Source organism: Bidens hawaiensis, unplaced genomic scaffold (genome assembly GCF_021521415.1).
Source record: "Bidens hawaiensis isolate Kalapana, Puna unplaced genomic scaffold, B.hawaiensis_p1.1 tig00042248_1, whole genome shotgun sequence".
NCBI classification, from domain to species: Eukaryota; Viridiplantae; Streptophyta; class Magnoliopsida; order Asterales; family Asteraceae; genus Bidens; species Bidens hawaiensis.
In genome coordinates this window covers 109,345-131,243 of record NW_027497470.1, presented here as the reverse complement: position 1 = coordinate 131,243, position 21,899 = coordinate 109,345, and the positions used below count along the sequence as shown (strand labels likewise).

Below are 21,899 nucleotides of genomic sequence, written 5' to 3'. Positions count from 1 at the left end.
ACATAAAGCAGATTTGGTCAACAGCACAGAAGATAAGACTACACAAAAGTAAACGGCTGGATTAAACAGAAGAAAAGACTCAAAGGGGGGGTTAGCGCGAGAAGGCTGGAGCGCGCGAAGGCAGACACAGAAGGTCAAGAGTGCGCGAGCGCGAAGGCAGACAGAACCAACCTTAACGCGTCGCGGGAAGAACTACATTTCTAAGCGCGCCGCGGGAAGAACTTCAATTCTAAGCGCGTCGCGAGAAGAACTATATTCCTTAGCGCGTCGCGGGAAGAACGGTATCCATAGCGCGCCGCGAGAAGAACTAAAATCCTTAGCGCGCTGCGGGGACAGTTCGTCTCGCGTATCGCAGTAACAGGTGGTCTTCACGCAGGCTTCCTTGTAAGGAGTCTGGCGCGTGGAGCTGCGCAGACATCCCTAGGCGGGAAGAAACAAAGGACAGCAAAGAGTAAGGAGAGAGGGAAACATGGCTTAAGGGCGGGACGGCGACAAGAGGGAAAAGAAGGCGGAAAGAGAGAAGAAGAGGGACGGGACGGCGGAAAGAAAGAGAGAAAGAGGCGGGAAGGAAAATATATTATTATTATTAAAAGTAAAATATAAGTATAAATAAATATTAAATCATAAAAGAAAGAGATCGGATCAAAGAAACGGGTACCTGGGTCGGGTCGGATCGGGGCAGATGTTATAAGTAAGGTTAAAATGAAAACCCATTTGAGTTGTGAAAACCCGCGAAAACCCTATGTAACATCGTTTTTTTTTTTGTTACATATAATATATGTTGTAACATTTAATACAAAACATCGAAACATTAAAAAAAATGTTTTGCTATTTTTTATCATTTTTTACTAATTTTTATATATGTTTTCAGGAGAGAGAAAAAGTTATATTTATATTTACATTTTTTATTCACTTTAATTGTGGACCACAAGATTTAAACATTAATTAAAAACATATGGTTGAGAATGTGTTTCTAGAGTTTTCACAACTCAAGTGGGTTTTGATTTTATACTTAGCCATATATATATATATATATACACACTTGTCATGTTTTGTTAATTCTCACAATTTTTTCTCTCCAAAACTAATATACCATAATATATATAATAAATCAATAATTATTCACTTTCCATTTACACTATATTTATATAATATCTATATATTTTTATAAATATAAATATTAACATATTATTTTACTATATATTTCTAAATACTTGGTGAATTTCAAAACTCAACAACAAGTTATGTTTCTCAAATGAAAATTGTTTTGGGTTTTTGTGGAAGTTAAATTTGATTTTATGAGTCAAAAGTTGGTAAATAGATTGTTTGGTACAAGTTAACTACATTTAGGTCAAAATTTTTTACGGGTCAAAAATAAAAATTCTGAGTATTTTTAAAATTGTGAAAATGCAAAATAGATTTATCGCCAAATTTGTTATGGGTTCAAAGTGTTAACTTTAAAATGTCAAAAGTATGAAAGTTAGAATTTTAAACATTATTCGGGTTTCAAGTTTATTTTTAATGGCATTTTTTTGAAATAATCAAAAGATTCGGGATTTGGCAAATTAACTATTTTTCCCTCAACTATTAAAATTTAAGAAAAGATTGCGAACACTTTCGACATGCCACCCTCATGCCTATCAATGCTTTTAACTTTTATCAAATTTGAAATATTTATGCCACATTAATTTTTCCTTTAATGGTGATCAGAACGTTGTATGGGAAGCATGTCATGCAAAACTATGCTCAAATGAAAGAAAATAATCACAAAATTGAATGGGTTAACATGTTATTTTTTATGTTGTCATTATGACAAAGTCGAGAAGCCCTCTGAAACTTATCAAAATCTTTTTTATGGTGTAGCTCAGAAAAACATATTTCTTGAACAACATCCATTGCTACAATTTAATATCCTACTTTCCTTTGGTGGGTGGTAAATGGATAAATATATCAATAAAGGTAACGCCTCTTTTGTATTTTGGCTGAGTGGTTAGAACTACTATCGTATGAGAAGTCTTATTTTCGAAATTGGTTCATAACCAAAATTCTTTCAATTATATATATATGACACCGAGAATGAATTTTTCAATCGAAAGAAGCATTCTCGGGTATGATTTTGCACGGGCATTTTTTTATTAAGTTCATTTAAAAAAAATCATTTTGTGATATAAATAAAATCAATTTTATGTACACATTGTATAGATACAAGTATATATGTAATACATTTTTTCATATACACTATGTAATTATTTGTTTTACTTATAATTTTATAATTTGATTATCCCGTGTGTGACACGGGTCCTAAAACTAGTGTATATATATATATATAGGGTGGGTTCAAGTGAAAACTACTCTTAAAGAGAAAACTTAAAAACATTTAAAAAGTATTTTTAATTTTTTTTAAGTATCTTTTTTTTCCATTATTCTTATATGTTGTTATTGATTAAAAAAAATTTATCGGTAACCTCGTCGGTGTAGTGCACATGTGTAATAGTGCGCATTGCATATATGCAAAAGTGTTGTATTGCATAGAATACAACACTATTGCACGTATTTGATACGCACTATTGTATATATGCAATATAAGACTAATACGCACATCGAATACACATTAGTACGCATGTGTAATACAACATTAACGCGCATGTGCACTACATCGACTTTTATTTTATTATTATTTTTTCCCGTATAATACAACACTACCACACAGATATAATACACAAATATTGAATATATGCAATTAAACACTATTGAACTTAAAAATACATAGTAATACACATGTGTAATACAACGGTATTGCACAGTAATACGTATGTGCATTACAACGGGTTTTTTTAATTTATTTTTATTTTTTTCGAGTGAAGGGTAATAACATAGAATAATGGTCAAAACAGATTTTTAAAAATATTTTTTTTATTTTTAATTAAAAATAATTCTTTAGAGTTTTTAAGTTCTTTCTAAAAATAAATTTTCTCTTGATCCTCTTTATATATATATATATATATATATGTGTTTATATATATATATATGTGTGTGTATGTGTTTTTTTATATGAGAGAGGAGAAAATTTTGATGCCCCCCTACCTAGTCCCTTGCAAGTTTGTAGAGATAAACTTCTTTTTATGGATTTTACTTCTCAGCGAGGTTTGTGTTCTCAAAATCTACCCATTGCCACCTAGATTCAAACTTAGGGAACAAAACCTGTTATGGATGCTCTTAATGCTCAACAAAGATAGGACCTAGGTTTGAATCCCCCTAGGCTGGTTCAATCACTCTATAATATTGTTTTTTTTTTTGAGAAAATTCTCAAAATAGTCCCTTTTAGAGAGAAAAGTCTCAAAATAGTCTTTTTTTCCTCAAAATCTTCTATAATTTGAACTGTCAAGACGCATTGGGAAAAGAGAAAAATAAAGACGAGATTTCGAAAGAAAGTCAGGTAAAAGACGAGATTTGGGGAAATAATGTCGGTAAAGTTCAAATTATTTGTAATCTTGGAGCAAAAATTCAAATTTTTTAAAAACTTTTTTACTCAAAAAAACCATATTGAGAGACTGTATTATTATGTTTCCTACCATTCCCGTCTATATTTTTAAATTATTGGAAAAATATATTTTTTACAATTATACCCCTAAACCACCATCACCCACTTGAACCACCACCACCACCACCTTGAACCACCACCACCACTACCCGCCACCATCCACCACCACCCACCCACCGTCCGCCACCACCATCCGTCACCACCCACCACTCACGGACGGTGGGTGGGTGGTGGTGGATGGTGGCGGTAGTGGTGGTGGTTTAAGTGGGTGATGATGGTTTAAGGGTATATTGTAAAAAATATATTTTTTCAAGAATTTAAAAATATGGACGGGAAAGGTATGAAACATAATAATACAGTCTCTCAATACGGTTTTTTTGGGTAAAAAATTTTTTGAAAAATTTGAACTTTTGCTCCAAGATTACAAATAATTTAGACTTTACCGACATTATTTCTCTAAATCTCGTCTTTTACCTGACTTTCTTTTAAAATCTCGTCTTTATTTTTATCTTTTCCCAATGCTTCTTGACAGTCCAAATTATAAAAGATTTTGAGAAGAAAAACGCTATTTTGGGACTTCTCTCTCTAAAAAAGGCTATGTTGAGAATTTTCTCTTTTTTTTCATTTACTTATTTGACAATTTCAGTCCTCATTGTTTAAAGATTTGGTTAAATCCTTCACTATCTTGAACTAACAATTTAATAAAAGTAACAAATAACTTAAATTTTTAAATAAATTAATAATGACTAATTTCAACAAGACATAAAGAACCAAATCAATACCGATGAAATTATCGTTATGTCCTTGCCCTTAACGCTTACGATTAAGATAACTTAATATTATTATAGTAAATATACTACATGCATACCTAATTAAAATATTTCATCTGGATATATGTAAACTAAAAAATATATGAATAGTTTTTTTTGGAATAACAACTTTTTTTTGTGTGTTTAAGTCACTGCACTCTTTGAATTGAAGAGCTCTGTTGTTCAACTCTGCCCAGACTATATGTCTTAACCGGACCCACATTGGCTTAAGAGTTTTGCTTGGGCGTTCTCTCGGAAACCATACCGGCGATTGCCACTTGATAGTCATTGTACCGCTACAAGAGCAGAACTCTCTAGGGTAACACACGGTGGGACAAAATCCTAGGTGGGCTTGGGATCTAAACTAACAACATCGCAAGGTCTAGCTCAAATCTTTAATTGTCAATATTCAGGGCCAGCTCCAAGAAGACGAAAAAATATTTTGGGCCTCAAGTAAAATGAGGATTTTGTTGGATTTAAACAATTTAATTTTTAAATAGGTATACTTGGTTATAAATTGAGTTGTGTAAAAACTTTTGTATAAAAATATACTTAGCATGTGTTAAATGAGACTAGAATCCACAACGTTTTGGTTGAGAGTACCCCTTTGCCACTGCCAAGCTTATTGTTATGTAATTGGGTTAAATATACATATTGTTTTTCATAAAAATACATATAAATTTTAAAAAAAAATCGAGCCTAGCGTGGTGTCGAGTAGGGGGTCGTTAACCATGTAGCCCCCCCAAGGGCCGACCCTAGCAATTAGGGATGAGATTAGTACCGTACTGGTAACGAAAATCCCGATCGTGAAAAATGCAAATTCTTGGTACCGATACCGGGATGGTGCCGATATTTAAGGTAAAATTCGGGAAATAGCGGTACCGTACCGATACCGAAACTCAAAACTTTGGTACCAAATCAGCACTGACGGTACCAAATCGGTACCGAATTTGCTCATTCCTACTGCTAATATCCACTCAAAGTAACAAATGTGGAAATTGAACTTGAGTCAACACTGAAGAATCTAAGCCTTCCTACCATCAGGTCACACTTGAGGGATAATAGTTAGTTAATTAGTATAATCTACCTATTCTAATAAAGTAAAATAACTGTAGACACGTGTCAGTTTGTGGTTAATTCTCATAACTTTTTCCCTCCAAACTAATAACTATGCCATGGATAAATAATTATTCACTTTCCTTTTACACTCCATTTATTTTTTAAATCTATAGAATGACTAAATTATTCACTTTCATTTAAACTCTATTTTATTAATTTACTAAACTATATATATGTTAAAGTGTAATAATATATACCATTCACTTTCATATATAATAAAGTTTACCATAGTCAGTTTCTTGGTTTTTTTTATCAATGATTGTTTCAGGTTTTTTGTGAGGCTTAAATTTGATTATTACGAGTCAAAAGCTGGTAAATAGATCGTTTAGTACAAGTTAACAACATTTGGCTCAAAATTTGTTACTGGTCAAAGAGGGGTAATATGATTATTTTTAAAAGTTTGAGAATACAAGTAGATTTATCATCAAATTTGTTACGGGTTCAAAGTTTTGACTTGAAAATGCCAAAAAAATGAAAGTTAAAATTTTAAACGTGATTTATGTTTCAAATTTATTTTCAATGACATTTTTGGAAATAATGAAAAGATTCAGGATTTGGCTAATTGACTATTTTTCCCACAACTATTAAAATTTAAGAAAAGACGACGAACACTTTCGACATGCTACCTTCAAGCCTATCAATGCTTCTAACTTTTATCAAATTTGAAACATTTGTGTCAGCGTTGACTTTTCCTTTAATGGTGATTAATTAAAATATAGTGTGTAAAACATGTCATACAAAATTACGCTTAAGTAAATCAAAACATTCAAAAAATTGAACAGGTTAACGTGTTATTTTTATATGCTGTAATTATGGTAAAGTCGAGAAGCCCCCTCAAAATTATACATTTTCATGGTGTAGGTCAGAACTATTATTGTATAAAAAATCTTTTTTTTAAATTGGTTCATAACCAAAATTCTTTCAATTATAACACACACACACACACACACATATGTGATACTGAGAATAAATTTTCAATAGATGGACCGTTCTCAGGATTATTTTTGAACTTGTGTTATTATTATTATTTATTAAGTTTATTTTTTTAAAAAAATCTTTCTGATATAAATAAAATCAGTTTATGTACATATAGTATAGACATAAGCATGGACGTAATCTTTTTTTCATATACAGTATGTACTTATTTGTTTTATTTATAACTTTATTATTTGGATTATCTCGTGTATTACTCGAGCTTTAAAACTAGTTTACTTAAATATATGTAAATTAAAATTAAAAAAATATATAATAATAATTTGGCGGGGAAAAATGTCGGAACATGTTGTGTGGATCTGACCCACAACCGAACGCGTTAGATCCAAAGGGCCCACAACAACATGTACAGCAAAATGGAAACCGTGTGACCGTCACGTGCAATCGGCCAACCCCTTCTTCTTACTGGTAGTTTAAAACAACAATTTGGTAAATTACTTAAAAGCCATTCGATTATTTTTTTGCTATAATATAATATTAATATATCACATTGTATGATCAAGAATTAATTAATAACAATCTATTAACCTAAAGAACTTAGGTTCACCTAAAAAAATTAAAAAGTAAATTGCACAGATTATCCTTGTTGCGTTTTTAAGTTGAACCAGTCGGTAGGGCCAGCTCAACCTTTTTAAAGGTTTAAAACGAAACAAGAAATCAATGTTTTTTTAGAATTTAATTGTTACAAATCAAAACAATTAACCATGAAAATTTTACCTTTTCAAATAGTAACTTAAAAAATCATTTTCATCATTTAGTAGTTTTTATTCAAATTTTGGTTTAAACTGAGGTCTAAAGCGCTAGCTTTAGTTAACCCCCCCCCCCCCCCCCCCACACACACACACACAAATAGAGCCGGTTGTACGGGTCTGTTTTTTTTTCTCTTCATTTCTTAAAACTTTTCATGTTTGGTAATTGATTATTTTACTTGTGTAAATTTTGAATGTCTAGTATTTATACTTTGAACTGTTTAAGTTCAGATGATTAGTTTTTGAAGTTCTGCTATTATTTGTACTTTTCGTTTTATATATTGTTTAAATTTGAGTTATTGAATCTAATCCGGTTTATAAAACAATGGTACCAATTCTCTTTAATCACATAATAATGTTTAGTAACTTTATGTTTTTATCTCTTTAATCATTGTTGTTGACTTTGAACTTTGATATGAAATATGTTCAATCTTAAGATGATATAACGACAGTTAAAATTTTGTGTACTTATAAGAAGATGTTTGATTCAGTCCAAAAATTAAAATAATCAATTCTTTATATTTTAAGTGGTTTAGCCTTTTTCAATTGTAGAAGTAATTAACCAATCTATTTGACTTTTAGTCCAATTGACATTTGTTCTCTCTTTCTAACTTGAAAGTTGAACGTGAAAAGTGAAAACTGAAAGAGTTCTATCAAAAGGTTGTGCTCCTTGATACGTTCACATTTTATATTGCAAAGTTATGGTTACGTTCACATTTTATACAGCTTTGATAAGGCGAAAACCGTTGATCATGTATGCTTTTTTAGATAATGGAAGCGAAATATGGTCGCAGATGAAACCAGCTAAGCTGTAGGTGATGTGAATATGCTACATTTCACATTTGACAATCCAAATAGTTTTGGTTTGTTTTTAGTGTCTTTTGTCTAAAAGTCTATAGGCTTAAATTCAAACATATAACTAAAAAGGACAAAAACTAATAAAGAAAATGTTCCATAAAATTGATTAAGGTTGTTTTATATGTCATGAGAAACAAGTAATTGCATTTAAAAACACAATAATATTAGATTTTTTAAAAAAATAATGCATATTTGATACGATATAAGGAATATGTTATGGAACAATGACCTATTAGCAAGATGTATATACAAAAGTAGTAGAGAGAATATAGAGAAAAAAGATTCATTCTTATTGATAGGTCTAAGTTATTCTAGAAAGGGAGACAAAAATGAGAAGTATGAGAAGGATTTATAGTTACACAAAAAAACCCCTAAAAAATAAATAATAAATAAATAAAAAATCAGAACTCAAAATTTAATAAAAAAACAAAAAATAAATAAAAACACAAAAATGTTTTCACTGTCTTCCTCGATCTTAAAAAAATGTTGAGGGAAAAGGTCATTGTGTCTTTTTGTTTATCATTGTGTTTTGTGTTTATTTTTGCCATTGATTGTTTCTTTTATCTTTGACTTTATGTCTTTTTTTCTTGATGTTGTGTTGTGTTACTCAACATTGAGTTGTATTTTGTTTGACATTGTGTTATATTTTGCAATCTATGGTGTCTTTTTTTAGTTATAATTGTGTCTTTTGTTCGTTTTCGTCATTGTGTCTTTTGTCTCTGTATTGTGTCTTTTCGTTTTTTTTCCTTTTTTTTGAAACGGGAATGACAAGGGAAACATTTTTGTTTTTTTAATTTTTTTGTTTTTTATTTATATTTTGAGTTATGTTTTTTTATTAATTTTTTGGAATTTTTTTGAGGGGTTTTTTGTGTGGCCACAAATCCTTTTCACACTTCTCATTTTTGTGTCCCTTTGTATTTTAACCTTTCCTGTAAGACCCCGAATCCCGGGAATCCTACAGTTGGTAATCACATCCACAAATTCACAAAAATTTAAAACCAAACGATTCTTTGTATTTAAAACAAGTTCAGAGTAAATAACAGCGGAAAAGTTTAAGTATTAAAAATCCCAAAACACGGGTACAGGTGTCCAAAATCAATTGTAAATAAAATATTCGTTTTATTTGAAATCTTCATCTCATTAAAATCGTTTCAGAGTAGTAAACAGCGGAATAGATAACATCAAAATTCCCAAAACCAGGGAAAGTGACCAAAATTTAAATACTTATGGTAATAATTTAAAAGAAACAGTTTGCGTTATTAATTCTTCGACTAGATGTGCCTTCAACCGTCCGAGTAGTCTCTAGCACGTCCAAGCGGAAATCTCTAATTCTCAACCTGAAAGTCAATCTAACATGCACACAAAGTCAGCTTGAGCTGAGTGAGTTCAAGTTTTAAGTAAATAATATCAGTAGTAATAGTTATGATAGTCATACCAAAAGTTTTTTTAAAGTAAAAGGGTGCATCCATCAAATCATCATTACCGAAAACTAAACATCCTCATACATACTTATACAAAATGTATATGTAAACATCCTTTCAATTACATCCCTATATATAACAGTATATATATATGACATCATCAGGGTCGAGAAAACGTACAACCCAAACACGTAACATCAGTGCATGCAAACACAAAGTAGGCATACACAACATCAGTAGTCGAATCAACTACAACATCGCCAGATATAGGCCAAACAATAATGTATATACATATATATATATATATACACACATATATATATTTAACATCCCAAGGCCTACCATATGCTAGCAAGCCTATATAAATTCGTTTAAAAACATTTCAAGAGTAGGCATACTCGTATTTAATAAAGTTCGTGTATTAGTTCAGCATCTATATTATTATGGAATCATATATTATTTACTAGTTTGAGACCCGTCTACTATACGGGTAGTTCGTGAAAATACAATATTTAATAAATACTCGATATACAAAAAAACAATAAACCTATTTAACACTATTAATACACAGTCGTTGTACAATAGTTTTTAAAACATTTTTAAAGTAAAAGATATTGTAAATATCAAATATTTGACAAAAAATAGGAAGTAAATATTAAATTAATAAATTGTGAAACATAAATTTTAAGAATGGTAAATATTATTTTACTATTATAAATTTGTTAAAAATGACGAGGTTTAATGTGGGAGTGACAAGTGGCAGAACTTGTAGCTTTTTATTAGAGACTATAGATATAGATATAGATTTTTAGTTAGTAACACTATTATTATATGCACAATTCCATGATTCTATGTTTATTTCATCATATAAATGCTTAATCGTTAATGTGACACGTTTAATCGGGAATGCCTAGATTAATATTTTATAACATGTAACATTAAAATTTTATCATTATTAATTTAATTTGAAGAAAAAAGAATCTTCTAGAATATTCTATTCTTGATCTTCAAGATTTGCCTTATCTAAATTTTGAATTCAAAACCTAGTTAAATTCTATCTCTAATTCATCCTAATCTCTTCTCTAAACACCCCAATAAATAGAACTCCCTAACACACTCAAAATTCATTCCAAACCTGCATATCCCAATGTAACATTAGTTACTTTTAAAACCCGAAAACTCGAGCCGTTTCAAATTTTAGGTTTTTATTTATAAAGAATATATATATATATATAAATATATAATATTTATAAATATATATATTATATTCTTAAGTTTCGATATTTATTAATAAAGTATTCTCGACGTTTGAAATTCAATGTTCGTTCATTTATTATTACTTTTGATCAATTATTAAAACTCCGGGTTTTAACGCTTAAACAATTCGCAATCTAATCGGATATAATTCGAAAACTATCCAAGTTAAAAATATTATTTCATTTATAAAACATTCTAAAGTTCAAGGTCCAAATTGTAAATATATTTTAAATTAGTTTTAAAAAGGGCCTAAAACAAGGAGGGCCAAAATTGAAAATTAAGATATAATAACGTAATAAAACCAACCCAGCCCCCCCTCCCCTTCGGTTTTCTGGCAACCAGGCCGTCGCCGCCGGCGATATTATTCCGGCTACCTTATTCTCGCCGTATTTCACGCTTTTTGACCCAGTAAATTAGTAAAACACCTTAGTCTTCGTTAACCATCGTTAATCAACATCTTAATTATATCATAACGTCCCAATCAGTGAATTAATCTTCATTGTCACCGCCGAAAAATAAGCCGCAATCCAATTAATGACAATTAGCGTTTTCATGCTCCAATTACATGTATAAAAACGACCCTCACATCAATCCAAACTCGTTCATATCATTACTTTAACCAAAATCAGCCTCAGCATCACGTAATCGGATTTTGAAGTGCGTTTTCCGACAACATTTGTTCAACACCTATATGTCATGTTTAGAGGTAAAATTTATATGTTTTTGGAACGTTTTTTAATGAGGAACAAAACCCCTAACATGAATTTGACGTACATAGAACGGATTAATGGATTGAAATTTAGCGTTTAATGGGTATTAGTATTTTTATAATTATTTCTATTCTGTTACCAAACAAATAAGCTATTCCAGTGGCTAAGTCTGTTGGTTGATAACCTACAGACCCGGGTTCGAACCTGAGTCACTGCGTTTTTTTTTCATATAATTATTTTAAACCACTTTAGTATTATTTAATAAATAAAATAAATTGTTTAAAAATCATAATAAATCAATTATAATTTTTTATAAATTATAATTTATCATTTTCGTCCAAAGCCCAATTTTTTTTTTGTTAAACCGTTAATATAAATTATTAATTCCGTCGTTAACTTTATAACTCGATAACTTTATAATACGGTAAAACTATTGTAAACGAGATAAATTTGTGCTTCGAAAATAATAAATTCTCATATCATTAATAGTTTATATATAGTTAAAGTAGCATTTAAACATTATTATACTATAATTTCCTTTCGTTAACTTTAATTCGATAGCTTCGTAATTCGTTAACTGTAATTCGTTAGCATAAATATTCTTCGATGACATGACCATCTTTCAAAGTTATAATATTAAAATCATGATTCCGTTAAAATATCATTAAAGCTTAAAAATAATATTAAAATCCAAAATTCTTAAAAATAATAAAACATAACGCGTCATCTTTAAGTGCTAATACAATTTATTAAAATGATGTGTAACACTCCGGCTAAAGCGGAATACGCCCGGTTGTGACGTACAGACCACTCATAAGCTCGTAACGCTATTAAAGCGACAATAAATATATTTAATTCATTTCAATACATCACAAATACACAATCAATATTAATACAACAAACTTTGAATTTTCGTCTCTTGTAACCTAATGGTCCAACTATTCTATTTTTCGATCCTTAAACTTCAACCTGTAGCACGTTGAAAATTATATATTTTGTCAACAATAATGTTGGTGAGAATTCATATAGTTTTTGTATATATATAATACGAAATTTGTAAAATTCACAAGTCAAGATGTATTGCCTAAATCATAAAGCAAAGAAAAGTAAATACATGATATTCCCGTTCGCTTGACAAAAGTCAAATCTACTAAGGAACCCCCGTTCGCCGCGCTGCTTGGAGTATAGAATAATGATACCGCCATTTAAAAATGAACGGCGCAGGTACGCTCTGTCGGACCCTCCCGCTATGAGTATGTGTATGAATCTCCACCATTAAAATAATAAACAACTAGCACATAACCACATAGTTTGCAAGTAATATGATTCAAAACAAATATATACAAGACACGCATGGGAATTTCAGTTTGCAACATGACACAATGAAATCAAAGTTTTGAACGTGCTACACCCCAAAACGTTAAAAGATGAAAAATGGGGTTATGAAAACTCACATTTGAAATAGATGATAAACGAGAAACAAAATCCGAAAGCAACCGTAAGTACGTTAAAGAACCCGAAACGAGTGAACTTCTCGAACTATAAATAAAATAAATACAAAAATTTTAAAGACTAACGAATGGGATTATACGGGTTAATTATTTAGTTTTAAGAATGATGCGTTATAAATTTTATTATTATTTTAACATTGTTCTAAGCTTAACGGAATTTTAACGGTTTATATCATTATAACTTTAACATTATATGAAAGTTACGTTAATTACAATGCACGGATTTTAAATGAGAAATTTATCTTGAACCAAATATAACTATGTTATTTGAATTAAAGTTAATGAACGAATTAAAATCTAACAAATTTAAAGTTACCGAGTTGAGGTTTACGAATTATAAAGTTCACGAATTAAAGTTCCCGAGTTATAAAACTACCTTAACGGTTTTTAACGAATTAAAAAGCTAATAAAAAAATAATGAATTAAGAATTAAAGTTTTAACGATAAAAAGGTTAACGAACTAAATTAAGCTAGCGGGTGAGAGTTCAGTTTTTAGATGGAAATGAGAAAATATAGTTTATACTTAATTTATAAAAATTAATTTAGTTTAAAAATGACCTTAGTTGATTTATTATGATTTTTAATTTATTTATTAAATTGATAATATTTAAGAAAAAAAATGTAAAAAAAAACAATTAACAAAAAAAATGCGTATTGACCCGGGTCTAATGCTTAGTATAGTAATGAGTTATCCATTGGACCAGATTTTATATTTGGTTATACTACAGAAACAATACTAGATAAATTTATGTTCTGGTTCATCATCTTCTTCATTAAAACCCTAGGTTGTTAATTCCTTAAATCCGTTCCATGTTTGTTAAAACTAAGTTAGGGGTTTTATTAGACGTCTCAAAATGATACAAAAGCATATAACAATTAACTTGTAGTGTATCGTTTTGACGGTGAACGGAGTTTGGCCGGAAACAAACTTTTACGATTTAAATCGTGATATAGAGCAGGTATTAAGATGATTTGAAGGTGTGAGCAAGTTTAGTTGAATGCTTGGGTCCTATTTATAGGTCTAATTGCAACGTATATTGTTTAATGGTCATAATTGAAATCAAAAATAATTCCGGCCAGTTCGCATATTTTAATTGAAATGGACGTTATGACTCAATTATCGTGTTAATTATTGTTTATAATCAAAGTCTCTGATCATTGAATCAAATAAGTGGGTCAAATGGCGAGGATTAAGGGGGTGTTTAGGCTTGCCGGCGCCGAAGTCCGGCGGCCGGAAAAGGTTGACGGGGAAACGGGGGGCTGGACGGGGTTGGGTTACTTTTTTTTGAAATATTATTATTAGTTTAGGTAAATTACAACGCCAGTCCCTTTACTTCCATAATCTTTTAAAAACTAAATTAAAGTTTATATTTACATTAATGATCCTTTAAGTTATAAAACTTGCTAAAAGTATGTATAATTATATTTGTGTTAATTTCGTATTAAACCCGATAGCTTGAGGATCGATTAACTTAAAAAAATTGATTTGAAAGAACATTAAACGTGCGAACAATGAACTTCGAACATCGGGAAACACTTTAATAGCGATAAACAAATAAAAATAAATAAATACATCGAAACGACCCAATGGGTTAGCGGATTCAAATGAGATGGATTATAATATTTGTTTTAAACAAAAATTGAAAATTTAAAATGGGTCGGGTTTCGGGTTTGAAAAGTAACGAATGTTACATGATGCTTGACACCTAAAACCAAATTATTTAATTTCTTCAATCCCGTTAGTTAGATTTCATTTTTGGTTTTTATTATAGTTCTTGAAGTTCGGTTGCTTCGGTTTCATTATTGCGCTTTCGATTTTATTCCAAATCATCTTCAATTTCAAGGTGAGTTTCTCACACCCCCTTTTTTAACGCTTTTATTTTTGGGGTAGCATATGTATCCTATTTACTCAACGATTTATCGAGTCATATACAAACTACAATTCATCACATGGACTTGTGTGTTTACTTGATTACTTGCTCAGTGGTTGCCTCAATAAGTATGATCATACGCCCCCCTTTGCACTCAGGTCCATTTGTATCGAGTGGAAAATGGACCTCATATCCGAGTACGTTGGTAGCCTCAACTGGAAAGGACCTTCGTTTGTTCTTTACACTCAGGTCCATTGCATCAAGTGTAAAGAACCCTTATGTGCTCATTTCACAAGTTTCATGGAATTGTATGATTTTTACGTATTATATCAAACTGTGAGATTCGCACCAGCTATGTTGATAGCTGACTTTATTTTATACATATGTTACAGGTATAGAGATATGAGGATGAAGGTTAGAAGACACATAGCATGCTTATAGGATATTCAATGAACAACTTATTGTTTCGTCTATTTATTTGTTTACAACTTGTATTATTTGATAAACTTGTGTTACATGAAGATTTAAATGAAATAATGTTATTATGGTCACCCAATAGTGTCACGTGTGTTTGAGCAATCTGTATGTCACACTCAGGCGTTTCCGCTTTAGCCGGGGTGTTACACCCAAAGCCTTATGGTTGCAAAGTCGTGATCCTCATTTTCTCAAAGATTCACAAGTCATTTCCTTCCTAGAAAGTTCTGATTTTCGTTTAATGGATATGATACCTAGTCGAGGACTGTTGATAATAAAAGTATTTACATATTGAAAAGAGAAATCATATATTGGAAAGACTATCAATGCTCCATTCTGGTTTGCATTATACATATATAAATGTGCCTCAAGCACATATGGCAGTCAAAGAAACTTGTTGTGATTTTGGTATCGTAAACTTATGGCACGACAGATTAGGCCATCCGAGATCCACAATGATGAAAAAGATCATTGAAAGTGCACATGGGCATCCATTGAAAGATCAAAAGATCCACAAAATAGATAAAATGCCTCAATGTACATCTTGTTCTCTTGGCAAATTAATTACGAGGCCTTCGCAATAAAAGTTGATAAAGAATTACCAATGTTTCTTGAAAGAATTCAAAGTGGCATATGTGGACCAGTTCATCCACCATGTGGACCATTCAGATACTTCATGGTCTTAATAGACGCACCCAGCAAATGGTCTTATGCATCTTTATTATCGACTCGTAATGTCGTTTTTGCAAAATTTCTTGCTCAAATTATTAAACTACGTGCACATTTTCTAGATTATACCATTAAAAGAGTAAGGCTTGATAATAAGGGAGAATTTGCATCGTATGCTTTTGATGATTATCGTATGACTGTGAGGATTGTTGTTGAACACATGTTGCTCACGTACACACACAAAATGGTTTAGCTGAGTCGTTGATCAAACGCTTACAGCTAATAGCTAGACCATTAATAATAAGGACAAAACTCCATGTTTCTATTTGGGGTCATGCAATTCTGCATGCTGGATCATTAATTCATGTGAAACCAAGTTCAAATTATAAATAATCTCTCATACAACTTGTTTCCGGCAATGAGCCAAACATTTCCCACCTTAGAATTTTTTGGGTGTGCTGTGTATGTTCCAATTGCACCACCACAACGCACAAAAATGGGTCCTCAATGAAGGTTGGGAATGTATGTTGGATATGAAACGTCTTCCATCATAAGATACATTGAACCTTTAACATGTGATGTATTTACAACACTATTTGCTTATTGCCATTTTAACGAGGCAATGTTCCCAGAATTAGGGGGAGAAATGAAAAGGCAACAAAGTGATATATCATGGTGTGTGCCATCGTTGTTACACCTAGAGCCAAGGTTAAAACAAAGTGAGACAAAGGTTCAAAAGATAGTACATCTACAAGAAATTGAAAATCAGTTAACTGATGCATTTACTGATATAAATAGGGTCACTAAATCTCATATACCAGCTGCTAATGCTCCAGCTCGAGTTGAGATTTCAAGTAAGCAAAAACATGATAATATCCCTAATGAATCCGTAAACGTTTAAAACGAGGCAGGCCAATCGGTTCAAAGGATGAAATTCCCAGGAAAAGAAAAGGTTTTGAAAAGGAAACTGACCATAAGGAAATAAAGAATGACAAAACCTTCCCTCAGGAAGAAGTAAATATTATAGCTTTCCCTCAGGAACAAATAAATGATTTTAACAAAGAATTGCAATCAACTATGATCAAGCACATATAATGTGGGATCGAGATGAAATGGAACATATTGATGATATATTTACTTATTCCGTGGCAAGTAATATCATGGAAGAAAATGATGATCCTGAACCAAAATCTATAAATTACTGTCAAAAACGACAAGATTGGAACAAATGGAAAGATGCCATGCAAGCTGAATTAAATTCACTAAACAATCAAAAGGTTTTGGACCTATTGTCATTACACCAAAGTCAATAAATCATGTAAGATATAAATGGGTTTTTGTGAGAAAACAAAATGAGAAAAATGAAGTTACAAGATACAAAGCTAGACTTGTAGCTCAAGGTTTTTCTCAAAGGCCAGGAATTGATTATGAAGAAACGTATTTTCATGTTATGGATGCTATTACGTTTAGATATTTAATCAACTTAATGATTTCTAAAAATTTAGAAATGCGTCTTATGGATGTTATTACAGCTTACTTGTATGGATCACTTGATAATGGCATCTATATGAAAATTCTAGAAGGTTTTGAAATGCCTAAAGCATCAAAACCCAAAGAAATGTGTTCGATCAAATTACAAAGATCTTTATATGGGTTGAAACAATCTGGAAGGATGTGGTACAACCGTTTGAGTGATTATTTGATAAGTAAAGGCTTAAAAATAATCTTATTTGTCCATGCATTTTTATTAAGAATACAACATCAGGATTCGTGATCATAGCCGTATATGTTGATGATCTAAACATAATTGGAGCGCATAAAGAAATCCATGATACGGTTATTCATTTAAAGAAGGAATTTGAAATGAAAGACCTTCAGAAAACCCAATATTGTCTTGGTTTACAGATTGAGCATATGAATAATGGAATAGTTGTGCATCAGTCAAATTATACTAAAATGCTCTTAAAACATTTTAATATGGGAAAGGCAAATCCTTTAAGTACCCCATTGGTTGTTAGATCACTCAATGTCAACAATAATCCATTCCGCCCACGTGAAGAGAATGAGGAGGTTCTTGGTCCAAAAGTGTCATACCTCAGCGTAATTGGAGCACTTATGTATTTTACTAACTGTACGAGACCTGACATTTCTTTTGCAGTTAATTTGTTGGCAAGATTCAGTTCATCCCCTACTAAAAGGCATCGGAATGACATTAAACAGATTTGTTGGCAAGATTCCGTTAATTTGTTAATTTAGGTTTATTTTATTCTAATGACTCAAAAGAAGGGTTAGTTGGTATGCATATGCAGGTTATTTATCTGATCCCCATAAAGCAAGAACTTAAACTGGATATGTGTTTAAGAATAGAGGAACTGTAATTCCGTGACGCTCTCTAAACACTTGTTGCAACGTCCTCAAATCATGCTGAAGTCATTACACTACATGAAGCTTCTAGAGAATATGTTTGGTTAAGATCTATGACACAACTCATAGTAACCTCTTATGGACTAGAGAAAGATGCAAGTCCAACACCAATATATGAAGACAATTCAAGCTATGTCTCATAAATGAAAGAAGGGTATATCAAAACTGACAGAACAAAGCATGTACCTCCAAGATTCTTGTCATATACTCAAGACCTTATAAAAAATAAACAAGTTGAAATAAGATATGTCCAATCTAGCAACAATTCAGCTGATCTTTTCACAAAGGCACTCCCTACAGCGACTTTCAGGAAACATGTTCATGATATTGGCATGCGACATGTACGGACAATGTAACGATCTACAACTTGAAGGGAAACTATATACTGCACTATTTTCTGTTAGCTGAGATTTTTTTCCCACTGGTTTTCTTTTACAAGGTTTTTAATAAGGCAATACTTCAACACCCGAAGTTTGAAAAGTGTCATCCAAAGGGGTGTTATAATCTACCTACGATTTGGATGACATCTTTTGTCAACCCAATCATATGTCATATGTGCTTGTCTCCTCAATTGTGTTTCTCAATAGTTGTTTTAGTATTATAAACACCAATGCTTGTAACAAAATAATACACACTAAAAAATTACAGAACCATTTTATTATGTATTTTCTCTCTTTCTTTATCACCTCTTCAAAGTAAAAAGAACAATATCATTAATCTTGTTATAATTAGTGATCAAATTATAACATAAAGAAAATTTTGCCCTAAACATTTATTAATGTCGTCTTATATTTCATGAGACACAAGTCATTTAAAAATACAATAATATTAAACTTTCTTAAAAAAAAGTTGGCATGTTAAACTTCAAACCTTGATATACATATTAATTTGTAATTATCACTATATAACAAACTAGTTTTAGGAATAATTCAAATTATAAAATTACAGGTAAAACAAATAATTACCTAGCGTATATGAAAAAAAATGTATTATATCTATGCTTGTATATATACCATGTGTACATAAATTGATTTTATTTATATCACAAAATGATTTTTATAAATAAACTTAATAAAAGCAAAAACGTACCTGAGATCCTTCTTTCTATTGAAAAATTCATTCTTGGTGTCATATATGTATAATTGAAAGAATTTTGGTTATGAGCCAATTTCGGAAATAAGACTTCTCATACGATAATAGTTCTAACTACTCAGCCTAAATACAAAAAGAGTTACCTTTATTGATATATTTATGAATTTACCACCCATCAAAGGAAAGTAGAACATTAAATTATAACGATGGATGTTCTTCAAAAACTATGTTTTTGTGAGCTACATCATGAAAAAGATTTTGATAAGTTTCAGAGGGCTTCTCAACTTTGTTATAATGATAACATAAAAAATAACATGTTAACCCATTCAATTTTGTGAATATTTTGTTTCATTTGAGCATAGTTTTCAATGGCATGCTTCCCATACAACATTCTGATCATTATTGAAGAAAAAACTAATGTTGACATAAATATTTCAAATTTGATAAAAGTTAGAAGCATTGATAGTATGGGGTGGCATGTCGAAAGTGTTCGCAATCTTTTCTTAAATTTTAATAGTTAGAAGGAAAAATATTCAATTTGCCAAATCCCGAATCTTATTGATTATTTCAAAAAATGCCCTTAAAAATAAATTTGAAACCCGAATCATATTTAAAATTCTAACTTTCATACTTTTGACATTTTAAAGTCAACACGTTGAACCATAACAAATTTGAAGATAAATCTATTTTGCATTCTCAAACTTTTAAAAATACTCAAAATTTTTATTTTTGACCCGTAAGAAATTTTGACCCAAATGTAGTTAACTTGTACCAAACAATCTATTTACCAACTTTTGACCCATAAAATCAAATTTAAGTTTCACAGAAAACCTGAAACAATTTTCATTTGAGAAACATGATTTGTTGTTGATTTTTGGAATTCATCAAGTATTTTGAAATATATAGTAAAATAATATGTTAATATATATATTTATAAAAATATATATATTATATAAATATAGTGTAAAAGGAAAGCGAATAATTATTGATTTATTGGATATATTAGGGTATATTGGTTTTTGAGGGAAAAAATTGTGAGAATTAATTAAAAGATAACAAGTGTCCACATTTATTTTACTTTATTAGAATAGGTAGATAACAAGTTTGGTGCCGCAAGTGTCTATTTGGCTACTTTGCGGCACCGAACTAGTCCGTAAATTTTGTTTTTGTTTTTTAGTTCAGTCACCGTAACGAACATAACGGAAACCGACCGAACACCAATTTTTTTTAGTTCAGTTATCATAACAAACATGACGGAAACGACCGAATACCCGTAGACTCATCGCCTCAACGCCCGGGATCAACAACTACCGGGTTTTACCAACGCTCGAGTTTTACTGACAGACACCACCGCATTGGTCCACCTCAATTTTATAATTTTTTTTGTTTTATGTTTGGTTTTATTTCCGATACAACAACGCACATCACCGAAACCAACCGAATTCACGTCAACGTACTGGCTCAACGCTTGGGTTTTACCACCGTCTAAGTTTTACCGATCTGTCTGACACAACACGCCGGGTAAAAAACTAGTTTGATACTATAAACAATATAAATATATATGCCAAATATATTTTTTTTTTACTTTTCCATATGCCAAATATAGTATATATTCAATTTCTTATTTCACTAAACAAAAAAGATACCTTTGTATGAAATTTAAAAGGAGGTTGCGGCGAAGCTGCCTATTGTCAATTTCTCCTGCCACTTTATTGTAATCGTTTTGGGTTTAATGAGAAATCCTTGTTTTACCAAAAAAAATAAATAAATAAACAATTAAAAAAATTAATGCAAAATCTTTGTTTTACCAAAATAAATAAACAATTAAAAAAATTGAAACCGAATCCTCTTTGAGTATGAGGCTTTCCTAATTAAGATGCTGTTAAGTTCGAGGGTTGGTTTTGGATGTCCTATAAATTAGAGGGACAATATATTTATGTTCCTAATAAAATAAAAACACCCGTCGACAGCAGGGTTCGAACCTGCGCGGGCGAAGCCCAACAGATTTCAAGTCTGTCTCCTTAACCAGTCGGACATATCGACTTATCTGAAGCATATCACTATATTTATTAATATAACTCTAAATTTTAAAACAAACTATAAGGATGTATGTAACTCAGCTTTTCAATAAATTATAAGGTTACCGGTACGATACAAACGCACTTACTTATTGTGCGACTCTCATTACGGCTAAAACACTTTATAAAAGAGTTTATATGGTTCTTGTATACCTCTACTTGAATTTGATTTTGTATTGAAAGCACAAATATATATTAGTGGAATTCGATCCGGATAACGGAATCACATTACCCATATAATGTTAAAGTTGAAAATTAATAGAGGGACGTAATTTATGGACCAATGCTATGTTAAGAATTATAACAACCGCTTTAACCCTTCT

General features: G+C 30.9%; 1 non-coding gene across 1 annotated transcript; it reads right to left on the bottom strand.

Annotated features, from left to right (window-relative positions):
- Positions 1 to 21,459: 21,459 nt before the first annotated feature.
- Positions 21,460 to 21,541, bottom strand: TRNAS-UGA (transfer RNA serine (anticodon UGA)). The gene has a single exon. It is a non-coding gene; the product is annotated as a tRNA-Ser (tRNA).
- Positions 21,542 to 21,899: the final 358 nt, after the last annotated feature.